Source organism: Molossus molossus, unplaced genomic scaffold (genome assembly GCF_014108415.1).
Source record: "Molossus molossus isolate mMolMol1 unplaced genomic scaffold, mMolMol1.p scaffold_m16_p_8, whole genome shotgun sequence".
NCBI lineage: Eukaryota > Metazoa > Chordata > Mammalia > Chiroptera > Molossidae > Molossus > Molossus molossus.
The window spans coordinates 68,890,261-68,913,621 of record NW_023425402.1 but is presented as its reverse complement, the minus strand read 5'-3'; the positions used below and the strand labels follow the sequence as shown (position 1 = coordinate 68,913,621).

Sequence of the window (23,361 nt, the reverse complement as noted above, 5' to 3'; positions counted from 1 at the left end):
GCAGGGTTGATTTCTTCTGAGGCCTCTCTCCTTGACTTATAGATGGTGTCTTTTCCCTTTGTTCTCACATGGTCTCTTCTCTGCACATGTCCTAATCTCCTCCTCATATTGGATCAGGGCCCACCCTAGAACTTCATTGTACCTTAATTGCCTCTATAAAGGCCCTATCCCCAAATATAGTCACATTCTGAGGTACTGGGAATTAGGACTTCAACATATGAATGTTGAGAGGGGCATAATTCAGTCCAAAACTATCTCCTTGATATTTTCCTCTTTTATTTCACTGTAGAAAATGTTGGGCACAACCAACTAAGTTGAATTTCACAACCCACTACATTGATTACCAGACCAACACTGCTCCAGTGGGTTGTGTTGGTTTATCAGGTTAGTGTCAAATTGATACCTGCCTTAAGACGTGCCTTTGACTCATCGTATATAGAGACAGTCCCAGCAGCTCAAACGAAGCATGTAAGGCAGCGTAAGAAAATCAGAGTGGATGACTTTATGTAAACACATAGCAATTATTTTAATTCGAAGGTCAGCAAACTTTTTATATAAATTGCTGGATAGTAAGGCCATTGTATGGCTTTGCAGGCCGTACAGTCTCTGCTGAGACAGCCCTGCTGTTGTATCATGAGAACATCCAGAGACAATATGTAAACTAATGGGTATGGCTATGTTCCAATACAACTTCATTTGTAGGCACTGACATTTGAATTGCTTGCAATTTTCACATGTCACGAAATATTCTTTTAATTCTTTTTTCAACCATTTCAAAATGTAAAAACCACTCTTAGTTCATGAGCTGTGCAAAGACAGGCAGTGGGCCAGCTCTGACCCAGAGGCTGTGGTTTGCCTAACCGTGCCCTGGCTGGGTAGAACAATGCCATCTAGCTACAAGGCCCCGAGAAAACTGGCCTGGATGATTTTCCTCAGACCATGTAAATTCTTAACTGATTATCATGTTTGACTCTTGTGATTAATCTATATTTTCAGACAGAACATTTCTGTGGCCACTCATGATATAATATGATTTACAAAGCAAATATTATTTTCTTACCAGAGGGAACTTCCTTCTTAAATGACCCACAAAATCATTGTCAAATAGTGAAGTTAGGAGTAGAATTTGCATCAGAAAGTCTGTACAACAGCAGAGTTTGAATCCAAGGGGCCTCCTTTGGGAACTTAATATTCGGGGAAATGGAATGGCCAATGAAAGAGCAGCCCAGCTCAGGGGCCAATCCCCATGCTCTTTTCTCAGGGTGAGGGTGACTAAAGTTTCCTTCATGGGAACCCCACAGGCTCCACAGTCCCCTCACACATGGTTCCTTTTCCAGCTCAGAATGTAGGCCACAGTGGCCCTCTTTCACTTCCTATGGGGGCTGCCTACCATGCAGCATGCTATATAAGCACCCAAGTCAGTCTTCCTACCAGACGGCCCGAGAGAACGCAGCTGTCTGAGAAAGCCAGAATCTGGTCTAGTTCCTGCAGTCCAAGGGATTTATTTCAATGGTAGGTGGAGCACATGTCTAATGAGGATGGGCTCACATCTTCACAGACTCTGAGCAGAAGTGGGAGAGGGCCTCACATAAAGGCAGAGGTCCAGTGCCCCCAAGACTGAGAGACAGAATTCTCTCTCCATCCGTGTGATGCTGGGCCCTAAGGTAGGTCAGGACTTCATCTCATGACCACGTGTATTCCACAGCAGGAATTTGAAGAGGCCAGAAATTAACAAAAGCGGGCATGGTGTCCTGGGAGATATTTTCCGTGTTTCAGACTGCCAGGTGGAAACTGTGCATTTATCCACAGCAAGGCTGCAGAGGCAAGCTGAACTGTTGTGGCTTCCAGTGGCAGGAACAAGCTGATCTCACGTGGTGACTCTGGAAGGGAAGTTTTATGTGTCCGCTGTGTACCACAAAAAGAAAACACCTTTATCCCCAGGCCTTTCCCATTCAGGGATGCTGCAGGCTGTAAACCAAGGTCCTAGGAAACTTTTTAATTGACATGAAAAAAAACTGGGCCTCAGTATCCAAATTTTTGCTTTAAAAAAGCCAATAAGATAACATTAAAATGATTTGTGTTGTTTTATTTCGAAACTGTTGGCTTCATACTATCCTAACATTTCATAATAAAATAGCTTTGGCATGACAGTCATCTTAAGTGAATAAAAAACACAATTAAATGAAATGGCACTTTAAAGCTTTTAGCAAAGCAAAATTTTGAATTATCTTGCTGAGATTAAATTGCTGTGCTGTCTTGCTTTCAGTTCTTATAAGAGCCTTGTTTTGCTTCTGGTTTCACTGCATCAACCACTAAGATTTTTTAAATTGAAGTGTAACACTCATACAAAAAAGAACACAAATTGTTAAGTGCACTGATAGTGAATTTTTACAGAGTACTCCCCTGTAACCAGCCGCCAGATGGAGAAAGAATATCACCAATGCCAGAAGCCCCTTAGACCCCTTTCCAGTCCCTAACCACCCCACTCCCACCAAAGGTAGCTAACAGCATGATTTCCAACATAGGTTGGTTTTATCTATATAAATAAAATCTTAATTGTGTACACTTGCGTTTCTCTTAACATATTTGGGAGATTATCCATGTTGTTATGAGTTGTAATTGTTAATTTCCATTGCTATGTCATATATTGTATAAACTACACCAAAATTTGTCTAACCCTTCTATAGTACATGGGCGTTTGAGTCATTTGCAGTTGAGTCTATTACAGATAGTACGACCAGGAACATTCTTGTACATATCAGTGGGTGAGCATCTGTAACATTTCTGTAGGATAGATTTCTCAATGGCAAGATCTGGGTCAGCGGATATGGGTACGTTCAGCTTTAATAGATACTGCCAGTTTTCCAAAGTGTCTTTATCAATTTACATTCTCACCAGCACTGTATGAGAGTTCCACTTGGCTCCATGTCCTCACCAGCACTGTGGGTTTGTCTTTGTCATGTTAGCTAATCTGGTAGGTCTATTTTGGTAATGCATTTTGATTTTAACTTACTTTTTCTTGATGACTAAACCAGAGCATCTTTTTCTATGTTTATTGGCCATTTGGATTTCCTTTTTTGAAAAATTTCTTTGTGAGTATTTGTCCATTTCTTTATTGGATTGTCTGCCTTTACTTTAAGGATTTGTCAGAGAGGTTGCCGGATATATGTATTGTAGTTATCTTCTCCACTCTATGACCTACCTTTTGATTCTGTTGGTGTCATTTGATAGAGACATTCTTCATTTCCTTCATGGTTAACATTTTCTTGTGTTCAGTTCTTTAAAAATTTATATCTTTGCAAGTTTTGAAGGTATTCTCAATGTTTTTTTTTTTTTAAGTATTATTATTTTACTTTGCACATGGAGTTCTATCATCTGTGTGGAATTGATTTTTGCATGGTGAAAATAGAGATTAAGATTCATTTCTTATACCCAGGGTATTCATTTGTTAGGGTTGCCGTAACAAAGTACCAGAAACTGGGTGGCTTGAAAGAATAGAAATTTATTTTCTCACAGTTCTGCAGGCCCGAAGTCCAAAATCAAGGTGGTAGCAGGGCCATGCTCCCTCTGAAGGTTCGAGGGAAGAACCCTTCCGTGCCTCTCCAGCTTCTGGTGGTAGATGTTCCTGGGCTTGCAGCTGCCTTGCTCTGACCTCTGCCTCATTGTCACATGGCCTTCTTCCTCTCATGTCTGTTTGTTCTAGATCTGCTGCTTTTTCTAAGGACACCAGTCATATTGGACTTAGGACCCCCCCTAATCCACTCTGACCTCATTTTAACTAATTAAATCTGCAATGACCCTATTTTTAAATGAAATCACATTTTGAAGTACTTGGGGTTTAAGACTTTTATATATCTTTATGGGGGACAGAATTCAACCCACAACACCCAGTGAACTCACCACTGTTTTTGAACTTCAGTGCCATCTGTCACAAATTAGGTGACTAGCTCACTAGGTCAAATTTGGGACCTTTTCTTTTGTTCTATTGGTCTGTTTGTCTATCCTCGCACGAATACATCGTCTTAAGCACTATCAGTTTATAATGAATCTCGATGTTTGATAGAATAAGTTTTCCAGCTTTGTTCTTATTCTTCAAGATTATTGGCTTTTGGCACTTTGCATTCCAATGTAAATTTTAGACCCTGCTTTTCAATTTCCAACAGGGGGAAAACAACATTTTTTTTCATTGAAATTTCATTGAAGATGCAATTTTGGGGAAGAACTGACATCTTAAAAATATTGCGACTTCCAGTCCATGTACATGGTATAACTCTCTATTTAGGTTTTCTTTGCTTTCTCTCAGTAATGTTGTATAGTTTTCAGTGTAAAGGTCTTACACATCTTTTGTTGCACTTATTCCTTTCTGGAAATTTGTTTGATGAAATAAAAAGCAGAGGAAGAGAAGAAAAGCTTGTATTGGGTTTACTACTTCACATTATTAAGGAATTTTTCCAAGTTTACCAAGCTTAGCAGGGCTAAGATTTAAGTCGAGGTTTCACTAACTCCAAATAAGAGTTGGGCAAATGAATTATCACTTCAAAAATGCAGTTTTTGTAGGAAGTTAAATGGTTTAAAATGTTGGGCCCTCACCCTGGCCGGTTTTGCTCAGTGGTTAGAGCATCAGCCTGTGGTCCAGAGAGACCCAGGTTCAGTTCCTACTGAGGGCATGTACCTCGGTTGCAGTTTGTCCCCGGCCCTGGTTGGGTTGTGTGGGTGGTGGCCACTCGATGTGTCCCTTTCACGTCGATGTTTCTCTCTTTCTCCCTCCCTCCCACTCTGTCTGAACAAAATATGGAAAAATGTCCTCGGGTGAGGATAAAAAATAAATTAAAAAAAAAAAAAATGTAGGGCCCTCAGAGCTGAGTAAAATAGGTCCTTAGTAGAAAAAGGTAGATCCCCCCACATTGCCACATGGAGAACCTGTACACAAGCTGAAAGAGATGTTAAGGACAAGATGCAGATATTGGGTGAGGGAGGGGACTACTAGATTTGGGATTTTAGTGTTCTTAAAACATTAGAATTTTCCAGAAATGTCAAGTGGGCCAGGAGGATAGCCGAAGTGGTAGCATTGAGTCCTTTTCCCCTAGAACCAGAGCTGTTATATTCTCCTGTTATGTAATATATTGGAATTTAGCATACACCTTTGAAATGCACGCACATGTGTGTATGGTGTGTGGCGTGAATGTGAATACAAAAGGTTCTTGTACTAAAAACAATAGCTTGAAAGCAACCGCACTAGATATTCTTTAACTTTCCATTCAGCCCCAGGATTCTGGGATTCTAATATTGTGGCCAACCTCCACCCCAGGGGCTCTGCACACATGATTATTAACCTTGATCTTGGCAGCATTGTGATACTGTATGCATTCCACGGGCTTTCCCAGGAGCCACTGCAGAATGTCTGTTTGGAGGGTCTTAAGAGTAGTAATCAGACTGGAAGAGAGCTCACGGATTTGTCCAGCAGCTGCACCTGCATCGTAGTAAAGCAGCGTTTCTGTTCAGACTCTGGTTTGCAGTTCCCTCCCTAAAAGTAGCTTCACTACAAGGGCAAGTTAGAAATTATTCAAATAGACTACAAAAGCAGTCCCTGTTTTATTTGACTTGCTACATAACTGATGTGATCACTTGACAAAAACTCATTGATAGAAGGAAAAGAAAGACATGTCATAATATATATACTTCATTCTCATATATAGAAGCTCAATTTTTCTTTTTCCTCCTGACAGTCAACTAGGCACCCTTAGCCTAAAAGTTTAAGTATTATTACTATTATTGAGAAAGAATAGGAAGATTATTTTGTTCCTCTTCTTTGGGGTTGATGAATATTATGGGGAGCAAGGAGACCCTAAAATCCCACCCAACCCTTCAAGTCATCCTTGTGACTCAGCCCAACAATTTGTGCCAGTGAGCCCAAAATGTACACGTCTCTAGTCTGCCTTCAGAGCCAGCCTCTCGGGCAGGTAAGGATACACTCATTTGCTGGTTTGGTGGTGTCTTGCTCTTTGGTGAGCCTCTTGTTCTCTCTCGTCCTGGCACTAGCTGAGAGAAAGGAGCAGCTGGCCTTTTGCAGTTTGACCTTCTACCCCCTTACCTGGTGGTGAGTAATTCCCTCTACGAGCTGGGTGCTTTCCATGCTCACCTCTTTCTGTCCATCTCTCCTTCTTCCTTCCTCTGCTCTTAACTCCATCTCCAGCAAATAATAAAGGAAACAACAACCACAGACTTGCTTGAGTCTCCCCAACTTGTTGGAGTGAAGCCAGAAGGATTGGGGTCCCTGCAGGCAAGTGAAGCAGATGGGTTGGTGATGCCTCCTCAGAGCCCCCCGCCTTCTCCCCCATGAGGAGGAAAGGTCACAGTCAGTCATAAAATAAGCTTGGTTTCCTGGGGAACCCTCTGTTTTCTGGTTCCCATCCTCCTCCCTTGCGACTAGGCTTTGTTTGTGCACTTGCTTGTTTAATGTATTATCCCACCACTTGGAACGCTTTAATTTTTCAAACAATTGACTTTGGCCTTGCAGAGAATAGTATAGCATAAAGGGAGTCAGAACTGTATTTTAAATCTATTGTTATTTTTTACGCACACTGCCCAGCTTGCACCTCACATTGCACAGAACAGCCATAGCCACAGAAGTGCTCTGGAGAGGAGGGAAGTCATTCTCCCTGTCCCCCGCCCCCCATTCTCTGCTTTGAAAATAAGACTTAGCAAAGACTCACATAGCTGTTCCCTAGCAAGTAGGCCTCTTAGTGTGTGCTGGCTTTATCTTCAGCCTGCACAGGCTAGGGGAAGAGTTGGAATCCCATTACAAAACTTATATAATTTTGTTAAATACAACAAAATGACTAGAAGTGCCTCCTCTGTGCAAGGAGCCAATGGTTTGAAGATTAATGTAGAGTAGGTTCCTGCCCTCAGGGAGCTAGCTCTTTCCCTTGAAGCGGATGGTATTATAAGTCCTATAGCAGATTAATTCCAGTGGAGGAAATTGGGCAGGAACTTTAGGGAAGGATTTATATTAGAGTTGGGTGTGAGGAACAGGTTGGTTCTCCATTCTTGCAGGTGGGGTAAGGGCACATAAGAGTGAAGAAACAGGGCAGGTGAAGGCAGAGGAGGGACGGGTGCTGGGAACATCAAGTGCTGTGGTAAGGCTGGGCGTGAGGAAGAAAGAAGTGGAAGGTAAGGCTGAGGCGGGTTTGAACGAGGATGCATGACTCTTGAGTGCAAAGCTGAAGAGTTGTTGATTTTCCTAGCAGTGTCGCCAAGCTCTAAGGTTCCCAGAAGGTGGCTCAGAGGCACTGCAGGGGCAGAGGTCCAGAGCAGTTCCTCTCTTCTCCATTTTGTGTACTGGAGTATTATCTTTCTATTAAAGAGAGTTCCCCTTTTTTAAAAAACTAAAACCCATGGTTATATGACAAAAAGAACCATTGAGACATTCTGGAACTGACATGATCAGTGCCGTAATCCAGAGCTTTCAATGGTGTCAATAGAGTGGGTAAAGGAGAGACCAGAATCAGCCCAGTTCGGAGGTGATGGCAGGAAATTCTGTGAAGCATCTTAAGACGCAGAAGCAGGGTACAGACTAACAATCCCCTAAAGAGGGGGGAGGTGGGGGAGGGATGAACCACAGAACTTATATGCATGTATGCATGAACAGTGGACATGGACAACAATCTGGGGAAAGGGCAGGGAGGGAGGGGAGGGGGGGAATCGGGGGGGGGAAGGAGAAACATCTGTAACAAAAAATTAATCAATAAAAAAAAAGAGTCTGAGTGAATCCCTTCATGTATTCATTCAACAAACGTAATACTCAGTGCCAGCCACTGTGCTAAGCATTGGGAATATAGCAGTGATCAAACAAAGTCCTCTCCCTCAGGGTACTTTCTGTCTAGGGGCAGCAGAGGTACTGGGGGCGTAGGTGATAGATCTAGGGATAGTTTGAAACTCATGACAAGGGATGATGGTTGGAGCTGTGAAAGTATATGAGGTACCAGGGAAGAAAAAGCAAAAAAGGTTTGGATAGAAAAAGAGACCTGAGATGATAGAACTTAAGGAATATTCTGTAGAAAACCAACTAATGTTCACTCCATGATAGCACATTCTTCATCAAGCCAACACGACAAACCCATCCCCCAAAATATCCTGTTGTGGCTAAGAAGCTGTGACACACAAAGAGATAATGTCCAATTAGAGACCCAGTTTTCCTTGACTACATCACTCTGTATATGAAGCAAAATTACACCAAAGCCATATATGGTTTTATATGATAGGAGATCTATTTGGTTTCCTTAGAAAGGTCGTTATAAGTACCAGTGATGTGTAAAAATGTTATAAGCAGCTACCTAAGCTTCTAGTCCCTTGTATCTTTTCCCAGACCAGCTGACTCTCTCTCTCTCTCTCTCTTTTTTTTTTTTTTTTTTGTCCTTTTCCCCAAGTTTTTGGAGTGGATCCAGGGCAGATTCTGAGAGCCTCAAGCTTTTCATTATTTACCCTCCAGTAATTACATATCACAGGTTGTCTTCCCTATTAGAGTGTGAGACTGAGCAATTAGTCTCCCATTGTCTTTGCAGGAAATGACATCCATGTGACTTCTGGGGGAAGGCAACTGTTGATCACTCTGGTTAAAATATTTTGGAAAGTATTCAGCACTTCCTCTGGTTGATAGCTTAGACTGGCAAATTTGGAAAACTTTTGGAAATGGGCAAAGTAAATAATGGTTGACAGAACTGCAAATACTGCTGGGTCAGTTCCCCCAGCGAAAATGAGTCTCTGAACTGTTGCTCTGGTTTCTCAATGCACTGACTTGTCTGGACTCTTCAGCACAAGGTTGAGCCCAGTGCCTGGGCATTCTCTTTCCTCTATAATGCTTTATTTGGGGATGTTTTCCAGCTACGATCATTGAAAACCAACTCCAGGAGGCCTGAGCAATAAGAAATTTACTGGCACTTCAGTGATTCCACAGACATCAGGGTTGACCTAATGCAGTCAGCCCCCCTCTGCTTCCTTGTGCTTTTTCTGTCTTTGCTCTCCTCTCTGGGCCAGTGTTATCTTTAGGCAGGAGCAAGATAGCTGTGAAGTTGTAGTCACCTCCCACACAACATTCAGAAGGAGGAAATTTTTCCCAGAAGAATGAAGAGAAGCGCCCCACAAAACTTTCTTCACATCTCGTTTTCCTGCACTGGGCACATGCCAGTTTTTAAACCAATCACTGGAAAGGGGTTTCCCTTAGATCAGAGCATCTCAAACTTTAGTGTGCACACAGATTACCTGGGGATTTTGTAAAATAGATTATGATTCAGTAGGTTTGAGGTAGGGCCTCAGAGCTGATGTTTCTCAGACACTTCCAAGTGATGCTGATGTTGCTTGTTGGCACACTGTAAAGCCTTAGACTACTCAGGTCCCCACCCTCTATGTGGGGTTCCTATCACCTGCCCATGAGACACTATGACTGAAGGAATATGGAACATCTGTTAGGAAGAAGGAGGAGGGAATGGGGCCCCCTGCAGATAGGAATTGTATTAGAGGTAACTTGTTTCCAGTGTGTAATGAGAATATTCCCTTTAAACCAGGAGCCACCCAGTGGTCTATGATATGGATTAGGAGCAAAAAGTACATACAATGCAATGCGTTATTGTATGGAAACACCTTTAAACATCTTATTATGTATATATCATAATTCCTGAAACAGAAGACAAAACAGTCATGCTGCCCTCTTCATTGTCATTCACCTATTTTTATTTAGTACCATATATCTAGTGTGTCTCAAAAAGAACAAATTCAAATAAAATGCATGTAAATGTCCTTAAGAATAAAAAGAGTGTGCCAAGTCCAGCCTTTGTTCTCTGAGTCGTGGTGACTGGGATGGGAGACTACACCCCCACTTAAGTGTCACTTGACATGATGTAGGGCTTGAAAACTGCCGCCAGTGGTGAATTTCCGCCAAAGCAAATGGTCACAATGCCCTTATGCAAGGTTTCAGTGAAAAATATCTTTATGCTGTCTTCATTTGAAAGGGGAGAACTAGTCTGTTATATTTTTGTTTTTCTTGGCAAAAATACACAAGAGTCCTGAGCTTCAGCGCTTTAGGAAAAAAGTTGATAGGACTGGAGAACTGATGTCCGTCATTAGGCTGATCTGTTGCAGACTCAGTGGAGTTCAGAGTGAACTACGCAGCCGGGTGTTTAGACCTTCCTGAGATGGTCACTTTGTTTGGGTGGCCGCCTCCAACCTCATTTGCAAAGACAACATCGCTCAGGAGAGGAGATGGAATTTCACTGCTCCATCCACTGGGACCACCGACCCTGGAACCACAGGCTCATATGTATGTGAGACCAATGGGAGGCTATGGCAACTCTTAACTGGCCTTGCCTACATGAGTCATAAAGGTGCCTGTACTTAGGAAATCGACAACTGTTATGCAAAGGCCCTGAGAGGTTGAGAGCTAGCTGGGGAGAGCTGCTAGACTTGAAGCTCCACAAAGGCAGGACATGTGCTTATATCAGGCAGGCAGCCCCTGCATTGGCAGAAGGACTGAAGAGCTGGTCTGTTCCCAGAGGTCTGTCAGTCAGCAGCGCTGACTAAGCATTTACTCTAAAGAGGAAATGTCAAGGAAGACAGCATTTTGTTGCCTAATTTCAGTATTTTATACTCTATGGAATATTTAGGTGCCCCATCTACATATTTAGGACCTCCTAGGCTGCCAAAGAGAGATGAGATAATATTAATATTAGCTGACTTGTTTAGGATAAGCAAGATTGCACTGTTATTCACAGATTAATTCACAGTGCTGACCTTCCTACTGAAATCTCTTTATTTTCACTAACTCTTCACTGAAATCTAACATTTCCTTCTATTATGAAAGTAGCATTAGCTATTTGTTGCCAATAGAAGTTATGGGTATTTTCATATTATGTTATAGTTAAAGATATTTTGAAATATCATTTATGCTGCACAATACTTCAAAATCAGCTGTTTTTAGACTTTTACTGGAATTTATTTAAATATCAAAAGAAGCACATAATAATTTTGTTTTATTTCGAAAACCGTATATCAGTATACTTCTTTTGCATTTTATGTGTTAATTTTAAGCACTTAAAAACATTATTCTGAGAAACGTATGTGTAGATTGTTATAACACAGAAAGGTGAAGAGCCCCTGCCTTAGAGAAGGAATGGCTGGGCCTCCTACCAGCACTTGGGGACAGAAGACACTTGGGAATTAGCATGCCGAAAGGCTCAAGTGGGACAGGAGACTGGATACCACAGCATTTGATGGGAAATGTGGAGATAAAGCTGAGGTGAGCTGCAGCCCCAGGCCAATGTAATTTCACACATAAATGTGTAGGTGACAGGAAGCAGTGGAAGGTGTTTCCATGAGGCTTTAAGTGGTGGTTAGGAAGGATGCTTAGCGGAGCCAGGAGAGTGGCACTGGAAGGGAAGAAACAGGAAGCCAAAGACCAGTTTCTGCTAGGACTGATGCCAACCAGAGAAAATATAATGGTAAGAGCGGGGAGAGGCCTTGGGTTCAGCAACCTGCAGGACCGGAAGGGCAGGCGTGGGCCATGGTTTACAGTGAAGGTGAGGAAGGCCATGGTAGGTTTCAGGCCTGCGTGACGAGGAGAGTGAAGTCGCTCTTCACACTCACCAAGAGCTTACTATTACTATGTGCCAGGTGCAGTTTTAAGCCTTTCTGTGTCATTTAATGTCATTAAATTTATATTGTTTGATCCTCATAACAACCCTGTGAGGTCAGTATGATAATTTCTATTTCTCAGATAATAAAATGAAATCTAGAAAATAAAGATTAAGGTTTCAACAGAGAAGGGAATGTGTTACTAAAAGAAAGAGGAAAGAGGAATTGGTTTAGAGGAAAGTATAATGAGTTCAACTTTAGATATTTTTGCATTATTCTCTTGTCTTCAATTATTTTAAAGGGCTAAAAATTCAAATAAAGTATTTATAAGCACAGTTTCTGGCTTATCTTGTTGTCCAGATTTTTATGTATTTGTTATTAGTGAGTGCTGAGTGAATTTGTAAATTGGTTTCATCTTCCTGTGAAAACAAAGAAGAATCTGGCAGTAAGTGTTGGTACATTGATGGGAGCCCAAAACAGGGAAGACGTGTGGTATCCAGAAGGGAAACACAATATATATATAATGACTTCTTTAATGATGCATCTGTCCTTCTGTTGTGGTATTGTTTTTCAGGACCACTCCAGCAGCAGTATTAGAAGACATGTGGTGTATATAAAGTTTGTGATAGTTGGGGAAAATTTTGGTAAGTGTCACTGCATTGTTTTCTAATACCTTTTTTAAATAAAATAATGCTCACAGAGGGAAGCCTCTTGTTCTGTGCATCTTTAAATCGGCACTAAACTTAGACAAAATGCAATTTTATAATTAGACGTCACATTCCATTGGTGTTTTCTGACAGTATGACTTTTTTCCTTGTTATTGCTGATGTTATTAAGCAATGTGGGGTTTTCTAAGATGTAAGAAGCAGTCTAGATTTAGGGAAGCTTCTGGATGCATGGTAAAGAATACCTTGACAGCCCGGCCTAGTGGCTTAGTGGACTGAGCATCATCCCATGGACTGAGAGGTCCCGGTTCGATTCCCAGTTGGCACGTGCCCAGGTTGTGGGCTTGATCCCCGGTAGGGGGCTTGCAGGAGGCAGCTGATTGATGTATCTCTCTCACATCAATGATCGATATTTCTGTCTCTCTCTAAAAAATCAATTAAAACATTACTTTTTAAAACAGAATACCCTTGACAGTTTAGCTTATATCTAAGCTACCTGTAGAATATAAAAGTAATAAACTTGCAGACCAAAAGAGTGAAATAAAATGAAAAATCTAAAGCAGAGAGATCCTTATGGCCTCTAGGTTGAAATGAGAGAGAAACAGGTAATTAGCTGCTTGGGAAATGGGAAATTAGAGGGAGTTAAGAATCCAGCATGCCTGGGAGCCAGCCTACAAAACAGCATAGCAGTGGCCTGAAAAACCAAGACCATTAAGTTCAGCAACCACCCAGAAGACCTTGCTAGCAGTAGTAATAAGGACAGTCTTTGGGGTCAGAAGACCTGGGTTAAAATTCAAGTTCTACACTTACTGGTTGTTACATAACCTTTCTGAGCCTCAGTTTCCTCATCTGTAAAATGAGGCTTATAGTGTTACCTGCCTCATAAAGTGATTGTGAGAATAAAATGAACTAGGTAGTGCTATGACATAGTAGGTGCTCAATAAAGCAGTTTTGTTTTTTGTTCTTGATCCTCACCCAAGGTTATTTTTCCATTTATCTTTAGATAGAGTGGGAGGGAGAGAGGAAGGAAGAGAGAAAGAGAGAGAAACATCAGTGTGAGAGAGACACATCGATTAGTTGCCACAACCAAGGTACATGCCCTTGACTGGAATCGAACCCAGGACTCTTTGGTCCATAGGCTGACACTCTAACCACTAATCCAAACTGGCCAGGGCTAAAGTAGTTATTCTTGATAACAGAACAGGTTTGTTTGGAGAATGGGACATTTGCTATTGAGGTCAAGCCACTGAAGGTGTTAATATCTCCCCGTAGCAGGGCTGGTGGAAATGGGTTAGTTGTGCCCCATTTGCTGTCACAGGAGACATCAGACTTGGTCACCGCAGTCCTTCCTCCAGCACCCACTTCCATAACAAGCTGTGGGAACTCCTGAGATGTTTGTCTTCTCTACCCCTGTCGACCCATTATTAGATAAACTTGGCAAATTTAACTTCCCTTCCTGCCACCTGTAGAGCCAAGTGTGGTCACATTGTTTGAGCTTTGTTCAGTTTTGGAGTTAATGTTATTTTAAACTAAAATAACAAGATGATAAGAAAGATTGGGAGGACCTCAATTACCCTTGGTTTGGACCTCAATTACCAAATTCAGGGTTTCATTTCCAAACCTGTCCTGTGATTTTTTTTGTTTATAGTTATTGTGTAGCTTTCACAGAGATCCAGTTATTGGACTGATTTTTTTTGAGCTTTGACTAGAAGAATTTGGCTTTGGGGTGGGACCTTTACGTGTGGTTGGGAAAATCAATCATATCACTGCGGATGGGCCAGTGTTTAAGATAGGGGTCCATGTGACAACTTCCCAGTTTCATGGAATCAGAGCGATGGACCCGGCCTCAGGGTTTGTCTGGCCCAATCCCCTACTGGCTAAACAAGTTTCTTCCACAGAATCCCTGCAGAGGGAAATTCACATTCTCTGAGATGAGCCTGCAGTTGCCCTGAGCCACTTGTTCCAATTTAAAAACCAATTGGGGGCACAGGAAAATTTTAAGGAGTAAGGAAATTGTTTTAGATCTTGATTGTGGTGGTATTTTTACAGCTGGGTGCTTTGTGAAAACTTACAGAACTATACAATAGAAAGGGTGAATTTTTCTGTATGTTGATTAAAGCTTAATTTTTTAAATGGGGGGATGGAACAGTCAGGTAAATACCTGGGCATTTGGCTCAAATTGCTTAAAAAAAAAAAGAGGGAAGGAGGGAGGGAAGGAGGGTGGGTGGGAGGGGAAGCGATCTAGTCCTTACATGGAACTACAGTATGCACTCGCTAGGACAGAGACTGGGTCGTCTTCCTTCCTGCTGCCTCAGTGCCTGGAGAGTGCCTGGCACCTGCAAGCCTGCGATAAACATTGATTAAATTACCTTCTGCTCTTAGTCATTTTCTAAGCAGACAGAAACAAGTCCACTCACTTTCCCACACACCAGCCCACCAGATGTTTACAGACCATCGCCTTCCTCATTCACCTTTTCTTCTCAGCTGAGGCTGTCACCTCCCATTCATCAATTCTTTGTCTTCTGATGTTATTTTCCTCTCTCCCCACCCTGCAACTTTCCTTGAGGAAGCACCTGCGTACGTCGTCCTTCCTCACACCAGGCCCAGCTTTAGAATGCTGCCCCAGGGTGGTCTGGTCTGGAACACAGTGAGCCATCAATTCTGTAGACAATGCTAATAGACACCAGCCCTAATTCGTTTCCTTCATAATCAGTCCTCAGTGCCTGGTAATTGATCAGGAAGGATTTCTTAAGATCAGTCTTCTAAGATTGGAGCTCCTGAAAGTTAGAAGGATGGCAGTCCAGGAGATTGGGCAGTAGATTGATTCATCCTCTGATAGGACTGAAGTGAGGCCAGGCCAGCCTTATTTTGAGACAGCAGTAGTGTTGTTTATAAACCTCTCGGGTATTAGTAATGTATAGATTCTGATTCTTCATTATAAGTCACAGGAAGTTTGAAATTCTTACAACTAAAACTTGTGGATGCCTTGAAAAATCTAGATATGTTTTTTCCTGGCCATGCCAGGGGAGATACATATATATAGAGAGAGAGCAGTGGTTCTCAATTCAGGTCGATTTTGTCCTCCCAGAGGACATATGGTAATGTCTGAAGACATTTTTGATTGTCACAACTCAGGGAAAAGGGTGTGTGCTACTGACTTCTAGTGGGTGGAGGTCAGGGATACTTCTAAATACCCTACAGCATGTAGGACCAAGCCATACACACAGAGTGATCCAGCCCAAGATAATAATAATTCCAAGTTGAGAAACCTGATATAGAAGTAATAGAAAAATTTTCATGTCTAAAATACTCATTATTTTGAAGGTTTAAAATTTTAAATATTTTGACATTTAGATAGATTGATGACAGATAGATAGATAGATAGATAGATAGATAGGTAGATAGATAGATAAAACATTATAAAGCTTGTTCAAAGAATCATAGGTCTGAAAGGATTCCTAAGAAACTATCTCTTACATTAACTCTGACTCCAAGCAAAAAGTTACCTAAATGAAATCAGATAGACAGATGAGTGTCTGAAGTCTTATACTGATGACTGGCAACTAAAGCTAAAAGCGAGACCCGAACAACATGATCCCAGCATTCACACAATAGAGGTTGCCTTTTATTTTAAATTTCAACCTCAGCTTCTTCAGATGTATTTGTCTTCAACTGACCTCTGAGATTAAAATGGCATTTCAGTCTGGGCTAGTCCTTCTTTCTGAATCAAGGGTAGCGATTCTGGTTTGATAAAAATGTGCTTAGGGAGGAGAGAGATCTCATTACAGAAGATTGAAACTGGGTATTTTGGTACACAGGGCTGTATATTTGCACCAATTTCCTAGTGATACCCAGTCTGGTTTAAATGTAAGTTGTGTAGAGCCTTTGTACCCAATATGACTACATTGCTGAAGCATGGAGATTAAAGCAACATATGTCAGGTTGTGATATAGGACAATCCACTTGAAAAGACTTTAATTATAGGGCCTATTTTAGGAGGGTAACTGTGCTGTTTGTGTGATATATTTGGGGATCCACTAACCCAGCTTTAAGACCAGTAATATCTTCCCAGAAAGGGTGTGGTGTGTGTTTGCGGACATAAATGTTTTCCTACCAAAAGCTTTGGTATGATATTCTTACGACTTGACCCCTCTTCATTTTTCTTTTTCTGATAATCTTTCTTGCAAGAATGCTATGAAAATGCTTTCTGGAAAGCTGGAGAAGAGAAGGATAAAAGATCTCATTTCAGATGGCTAAGCCCAGAGAATTAGGGACTTAAACATCAGTCTACTGTTTTTACGATGAATAGAATTTAAAGAATGTGGCAAAGCTGAATAGTAAGCAGAGTCAAGTGGGACTATAAAAATACCATGTGGGCACTAAATATTTTAATGTATCTACAAAATAATCACAGATTCACAGCTACTAGTTTCTCAGAACTCCTTTTCAACCCCTGGGTAATTTCCATGCTCTTTCAGGAAGGCTGATAACCTAGGGTGGGTGCAGGCTTTCACTTTTGCTCTTTAAGACTTGTATCATTCCCCTGCTTTACATTTGGTGGTCTTCCTCATTTCCCTGTTAGTTCCTGAGGCCTTGGCCTTTAAGAGGATCACACTTTCTTCCCAGTCAGCATTTCTAGTCTTCATTTAAAAGTAAATGATAAAGGAGAAGTAAGATCAGCAAAAAATTAGCTACTTATTTACACAATGTGTGTGCAGGTATGGTGGGGGGAGTGGAGAGGAACAGAGATAAAGAATAAGAACAAGAAATTTTGTAACCCAGAAACCCAACCAGACCTAAGGGCACAGAGCACTTTTACATAAATTCTAAGTTATGAAGGCAACAAAATGAGAGACAGAGTGCTCCGGGAGGGAGAGTGCGAATCTCTGGAGAGGTGTTTGTGTTCTCCCAGAGGCATTCTGCAGCCCCTGTGCGTCTGAGTCATCCAGAGAGCTCGTGTAAAAGTGCAGGTCCCTGGGCCCACTCTCGACGGACTGAAGCTGAATCCTTGTGCGGGTGTATCTTCATGCTCAAGGCTCTCATGCACACTAATTGGTGCCACTCACAGCTCCAGCCTTCTTTTCAGCTTTGTTCAAGGCTTACAGTTCCACGTGAGGCTGTGTGAAACACCCTGCCCAGCCTCTCAGATTCCCTCTCAGGAGCATTGCCAAACACTGTCAATTCCCGATTCGTCCGTCATTCTGTAAATCAGACCTGTGCATGCTGCTCCCTGCACTGGTTCTCTTGTTCCTTGAAGTAATTCTTTGCTTGTTCTAGGTTAGTTTTGGCACCATCCTAAACCAGATTCTTGGACGCTGCTTTGAGACTGCCATCCTACTTGTCAGCTCCAATGAATGGCCCCTGGATCTGCCATCAGCTTTCCCTCTGAAGTCACACTGTGGTGGTGTTTTTATCTGTAGCAACACTTATAAACCAAAATTTTCCATGTATGGAGGGAAAACATTTTCAGAATAAGTAGCCATCATGTTTTCTAGTACATGGCTGGATAGCTAACACTGGAATAGAGCCCACCTGGGATCCAGGCGGTTGGACCCATCCCACAGCCCTGCCTGACTGGCAGGCTGCCCATGTAAATGCATATTATGATATCACTTGTATAGCTAATTTAAGTTTATAAGGAGATGTGGCACATTTGCTCCTCCCAAACCACTTCTTGGGTGGTGGAACAGGTATTCTCTCCCCAGATAAAATCTGAGGCTCAAAGAATTTAGCCTATGTCTAATGCATGGGGGCATTTGAGAGTGTGGGGTGTTTGTTCTCCTCTCAAAGACTGGAGGCAGGATTGGCATGTGGTGAGATAGGAAGTGGGACAGAGATGGTTAGTGTCACAGTGCTGGGTCAGTCCTGCCCAGTGCAGAGTTGTCCCCAGCACAGGGCACAGTGACCATTGTGGCCCCACTGAGAACACTGCTCTGAGGCTGCATAGCTATGCAGGAGAGCCAGACTCATCCCTGCACTGTCTGAATCCAGGCCCTTCACGTCCCTCTCCATGTTAAAGGCACCCCAGAATTAATTCCCATGTTGTCCGGAGCTTGAAGGCATTACAATTGAATTCAGAATGGCTGTTCTGCGAGTTATGCCAAGCTTCTCTCTACACTAGAACTCAGACTCAACACACTCCATATGGAAGAGTCTCTAAAACCTCAGTGACCCTGCTGACCAGCACCCTGTACCTGTCATTCCTCTGTCAACACCCAGTGCAGGCAGAGAGAGACAGTGCCATCTTTGGAAAAGATCAAATCCCAAGAGAATGCCTACCCACAGTCTTTGATCCAGTCTTACCTGCTTAAAAACCATCCAGATATGGAATTAGGTGTCAATTTCAAGGAGGTTTTGATATGATATCTTTGGCTTCATACCTACCTGGTTGACTTCTACAGCCTTCTATTGGAGCTTTGTTCAAAGTTTGGTTTTGATGTCAGACAGCAAAGAAGCTGAGATGGTGGTGACATCACTTTGAATAAGCACACATGAAATTTATTAAAGTAGGAGAAATAAAACTAAATTGAATGAAAAGGCACACAGTGAATATAAATGTTAAGGTGATTATGAAAAGGGAAAGTGTGATATCTGTTCTGGCTTTTTCTTCTTTTTCTTTCTTCTTTCTTCTTTTCTTTCTTCCAGTTTCTTTCCCAACTTTTTATTTTGAAAAATGTCAGACCTGCTGGTTGGGAGAATGGTAAAACCAATACCTATATGTCCATTACCTAGATTCATCAATTGTGCCGAAATTTGCCACATTTCTTTTTTTATTTCCTCTTCCAGTTTTATATACATAATATATATTTTGCATTATATAAATTTTTGCTGCACCATTTGAAAGTTGCAAATATCTTGATATTTAATTTTTTTTTTCTTTACTGATTTTAGAGAGAGAGGAAGGGAGAGGGAGAGAGAGATAGAAACATCGATGAGGGAGAACATCGACTAGCCGCCTCCTGCATGCCCCCCACTGGGGATCGAGCCCACATACTGGGCATGTGTCCTGACCGGGAATCGAACCGGTGACCTCTTAGTGCAATGCTCAACCACTGAGCCACATCGGCTGGACTTGATATTTTAATTATAATATTTAATTATAAATATTTCATCATGTATCTCCTAAGAATAAGGACATTCTTTTATGTAACAATACTATTATCGTACCTAAGAAATTTAACAATAATTTTGTAACATATTCTGCTATCAAGTCCATCTTCAGACTTTCTTAACTGTCCCCAGTAGGTCGTGGTGTAGAAAGTCCTGCTCTCTGGGATTGTCTGTTTCTTCATGATGTTAACTTGCACCTCGCTTCCTGAAAATGGTTAGATCTAGAAGCTTGTTAGATGCAGGTTAACATCTTTTGGCAATAATACTTCATAGGTGGCATTGCATGCTTGATGTTATATCACATCAGGAGGTGGATGTTGTCAACTTGTCCCACATCTGGGGTGCTCTTTGATCTCTTGGGTAAGGTGGTAACCAGACCTCACCAATGTCCAGATACACTTTGAGCCAGTAAGGCATTTTTGGGTTGGTATATGGATCCTTTGTGAACATCCTGTCTGTCCTCCTACCCTCCCCCCACCTTTGAGTGCTTTGAGGATAATCCTTGCCTGGGTCATTATTACATTGGAATAGTGTCTGATATCTTTTACCTTTTGCTTTCTCTTCCTCAGGTACTTAAAATGAATGATCTAGGCCTTCATATTTTTACAATAATGATATTTTAAGCTACTTCCCTGGTTGTCAGCTATATTTTGTTGTGATAATAGATTGTGCCAAACTTCTTCTTCCTTGCCTTTGGGATAAGAAGGTGTAACTTTAACAGAGCATTTACTACACACCAGGTACCACACAGGATCCTTCTACACAACAGCTCAGACTAGCAAACGAAGGAACTTGCTCAAGGTCACACTGCTCCTATGGTAGAGCTAAGGTCAATCCAGATCTGTCAGAGTTTTTCTACTCTTCCATGTGGCTCTCTGACACCCAACCCTGGCTGTGTCTCCCACCCTAATTGTTGCCTTAGACAAATGCCTGCCTGATTGGGTAGGCCTGTAAACAAGTAAAGTCAGATAGGAGAGGGGTGTGAAGCCGGAGAAATGTAAGTCACACACACCTAAAAGGGCCAGGTTCTACTGGGTCTCAGAGAATGGGCCTAGCACTATCAGAAATCTTGGTATGTATATTAACCATTCCAACTTTTTAATGTTGGCAACTAATGTATATATTCTGACACTCATCAGTCGCGCCGCCAATTTTCAGCACCCACACTACACTGGAGGAGACTACCTAGAGTCAGCCAAGGCTTTGTTTAGAAATGGAATTCAGTCTTGTCTGTTTGTTTTTAACTATCTCTTTAAAAAAAAAAATTAATATTCTTGATATTTGATTTCAGGGGTGTTTGATTTTTGAAAAAAGGGAAAATCAGGTTTCATGGAAGTATTCCTTAACTGGCGTATTATTATAAAACCTGGCATTTATTAACTAGGAAGTTAACAGCATGATAGCAGATAGTTCATCTGGAGCTTTGAAAGAAAACAAATGCATTTCCCTCAGAATATCATCTGCAGGATTTTTCTTTTCGAAATTGTTCTCTGAGTCCTTAAGAGGGGATGAATCTGTCTGTTTTACCCATCTTGCTTTCCTTGTTCTTTGTGTATCTTTAACTGTGTTAATGAGTCACTGAAGAACCTGTACGCTTGTTCCCATGAGAGGAACTGAAGCAGAACTCACACAGACAAGCTGCAGTGCTCCTCAGGATGGGCCTCAGTGGTTCCAGTGCTGGCTGAGGATGAAGACCTCCTCGTGCGTTCTGATTGCTTTTAGCAGAATTATCCTTGAGGTTGGAGTGGTGGAGAAGAATTGCAGGAAAGACGTCTGCTCTTACTCTACCATGCAGGAATGTAGTCCCGCCCTCCCATGCTGCAGCTTAACAACCCGAGGCACAGAGGAGTTGAGCTGGGCCCAGGTCAGACCTGATTAGCTCTGGTTTCTCATGATTGATTCTCACTTTTCCTAAAGCTGAAGTTTTCGGTCAACAAGTATTAACCATAATGCTTCACCCTGGTATGTCATTCATTGTCCACAGTCTTTCTCGCAATTAATATGATGGAAAGTGTGGTTTCTCACTTTTCTGCCAGTACAAAGGTTCTCACCCTTAGTGAACCTGCCACCTGGGGAGCGTTTACAAAGCACTCAAGCCGTATCCTTCCTCCTCAAACCTCACTCGCCTCACCCCACGAGAGAGTGAGAGCACCCAGGCCTCCCTACCCCTGCACGTTAACCCCAGTGGCATCACTGCTCATCGCTGCCTCAGAGGTTTCATGTTACATTTTTCAAATACTGAATTCCTTTTTTTCTTTTCTTGATAAAATCCAGTGACCATTCATACTTTTTAACATTTTGTTGTTTTATTTTGGAATATCAAATTTATAGAAAGTAAACAATATAGCATAATGGACCCCCATGTATCCCTCCCCCAGCTCCAACAATCATTGACATTCTGCCATTCTCCTTCCACCCGTATCTGGATTATTACTGTTTTTGACTAATTTAAATTTGTTTCATAGATCAGAAAGAGAGCATAATTTGTGAACTAAAAATTGGTTACCTGTCCTTACAAGTGCTTCCCCCACCTTACTGCATTTAATCCTCACAGCATCCCTATGCTTTGTTACCCATGTTTTATGACTTTGGAAACTGAAGCTCCAATAAATTACACACCTGCCTAGAGTCTCCTGCTTATAAGCAGTCAAGCAGGAATTCACACCAGAGTTGTTTGAAAAGCATGACTTCCCCCTAGGCTATGTAGTTAAAATGTTTTGCAGTATGGATAAATGAATAGCTATGTGATAAAGCAATATGATATAATGTTAATGTTAGAAGTTAAGTGATAGTACATGTATGTTCAGTGTAAAATTATTAAAACTTTATGTTTGAAGTTTTTCACCATAAAATGTTGTGGGGGGATGTGGCAGATCTCAGGATAAGCAAACTTTGTCTTAACCATCAAGCAATGGACAAAACACACAAGCTATTTTCTGATACCCAGCCTGTTGGTGCCTGCTCCTAAGGGACAGATTTGAGCCTTGAATTTTAATATTAAAAATAGCAAGCCAATCACAAGCAAGAAATTACTTGATGTACCCAATCAACATTAATCAGTGAGGTCTTAGAGAACTCAGAAAAGTTGCAAAAGCAAAGCCTCTCCCAGGTTGGCCCCTCAACTGTGGACAGCTCAGGAAGCCTCCTCACTGTTGCTATTCATGAAAGACCAGAACTGGACGTAATAGTGGAGAGTTCTCTTTTCCAGTTCCAGCCACGTAGGTGGGATTCCATCGTTTACCCAATGGAACATTTTGCATACTACAGGCTATATGCTGAAGCTGTTCCTGCGTGTGGAAGGGCATAATCAACTTTTTAAGCACTACATCATACACAGAGAGCCACCCACTACTCCGCTATGTAACACAGACCCTGCTGTGATGGGGAGCTGGCCCAGTCAGGAACAGCTGAGCAGTCTGCCATGTTGGAAGTGCTGCTTGGAGGCAAAGACACCCCATCCAGGGGATTCCTCAGAGCATTTTGTTGCTGACAGTGAAAGGAGACCCTGGGTGGGCAGCTAACATACCCCCTCCCACTCCTGCCAAAAGCCCTGTATGTCCCACCAGCCCAGGCTTGGTTGCCGTTGCTGTTACCCAGCCCGCCCTTCAGTGCTTTAGGCCACGTGCCTGGCCCAGGGAAAGCTCTGCTCTCTGGCTTTAGCTTGCTGTGGAGGAGGGAGTTGCTTAGGCATACGAAAGCTACCTCTCCAGAATCTTCCATGCTCCCCACAAACTGCAAAATTAGGGTCATACCAGGAAATCAAGAGGTTTCCAGTAACAATCATTCCCACTGATTTCCAAAATTCTGGTTGACTCTTGGGGTCCATGTGACTCTGGTTTTTATTCCATTCTGCTGTTGTCCATTCACTGTACCCTGAGCAGAGTTTAAAGCTCTCAAGAGGTACCTGTCTCTTGAGTCAACTACTCCATCAGCTTCCTTCACCTGAAGTATGCAGGCAGTACAG

The 23,361-nt window shown here is 42.1% G+C and overlaps 1 protein-coding gene across 6 annotated transcripts in view; it reads left to right on the top strand.

Annotated features, from left to right (window-relative positions):
* The window catches only part of FYN (FYN proto-oncogene, Src family tyrosine kinase), a 205,532-nt gene that overhangs the window by 82,003 nt on the left and 100,168 nt on the right, over nucleotides 1-23,361 (top strand). For 5 of the 6 annotated variants that reach the window (XM_036248074.1, XM_036248079.1, XM_036248076.1 and 2 more), the window contains one exon: nucleotides 12,197-12,266. The exons of the other annotated variant lie outside the window; for it this stretch is intronic. The gene's annotated coding sequence lies outside the window, so the exon portion shown is untranslated. The remainder of the gene's footprint in view (nucleotides 1-12,196; nucleotides 12,267-23,361) is intronic. 6 annotated transcript variants of the gene reach the window in all.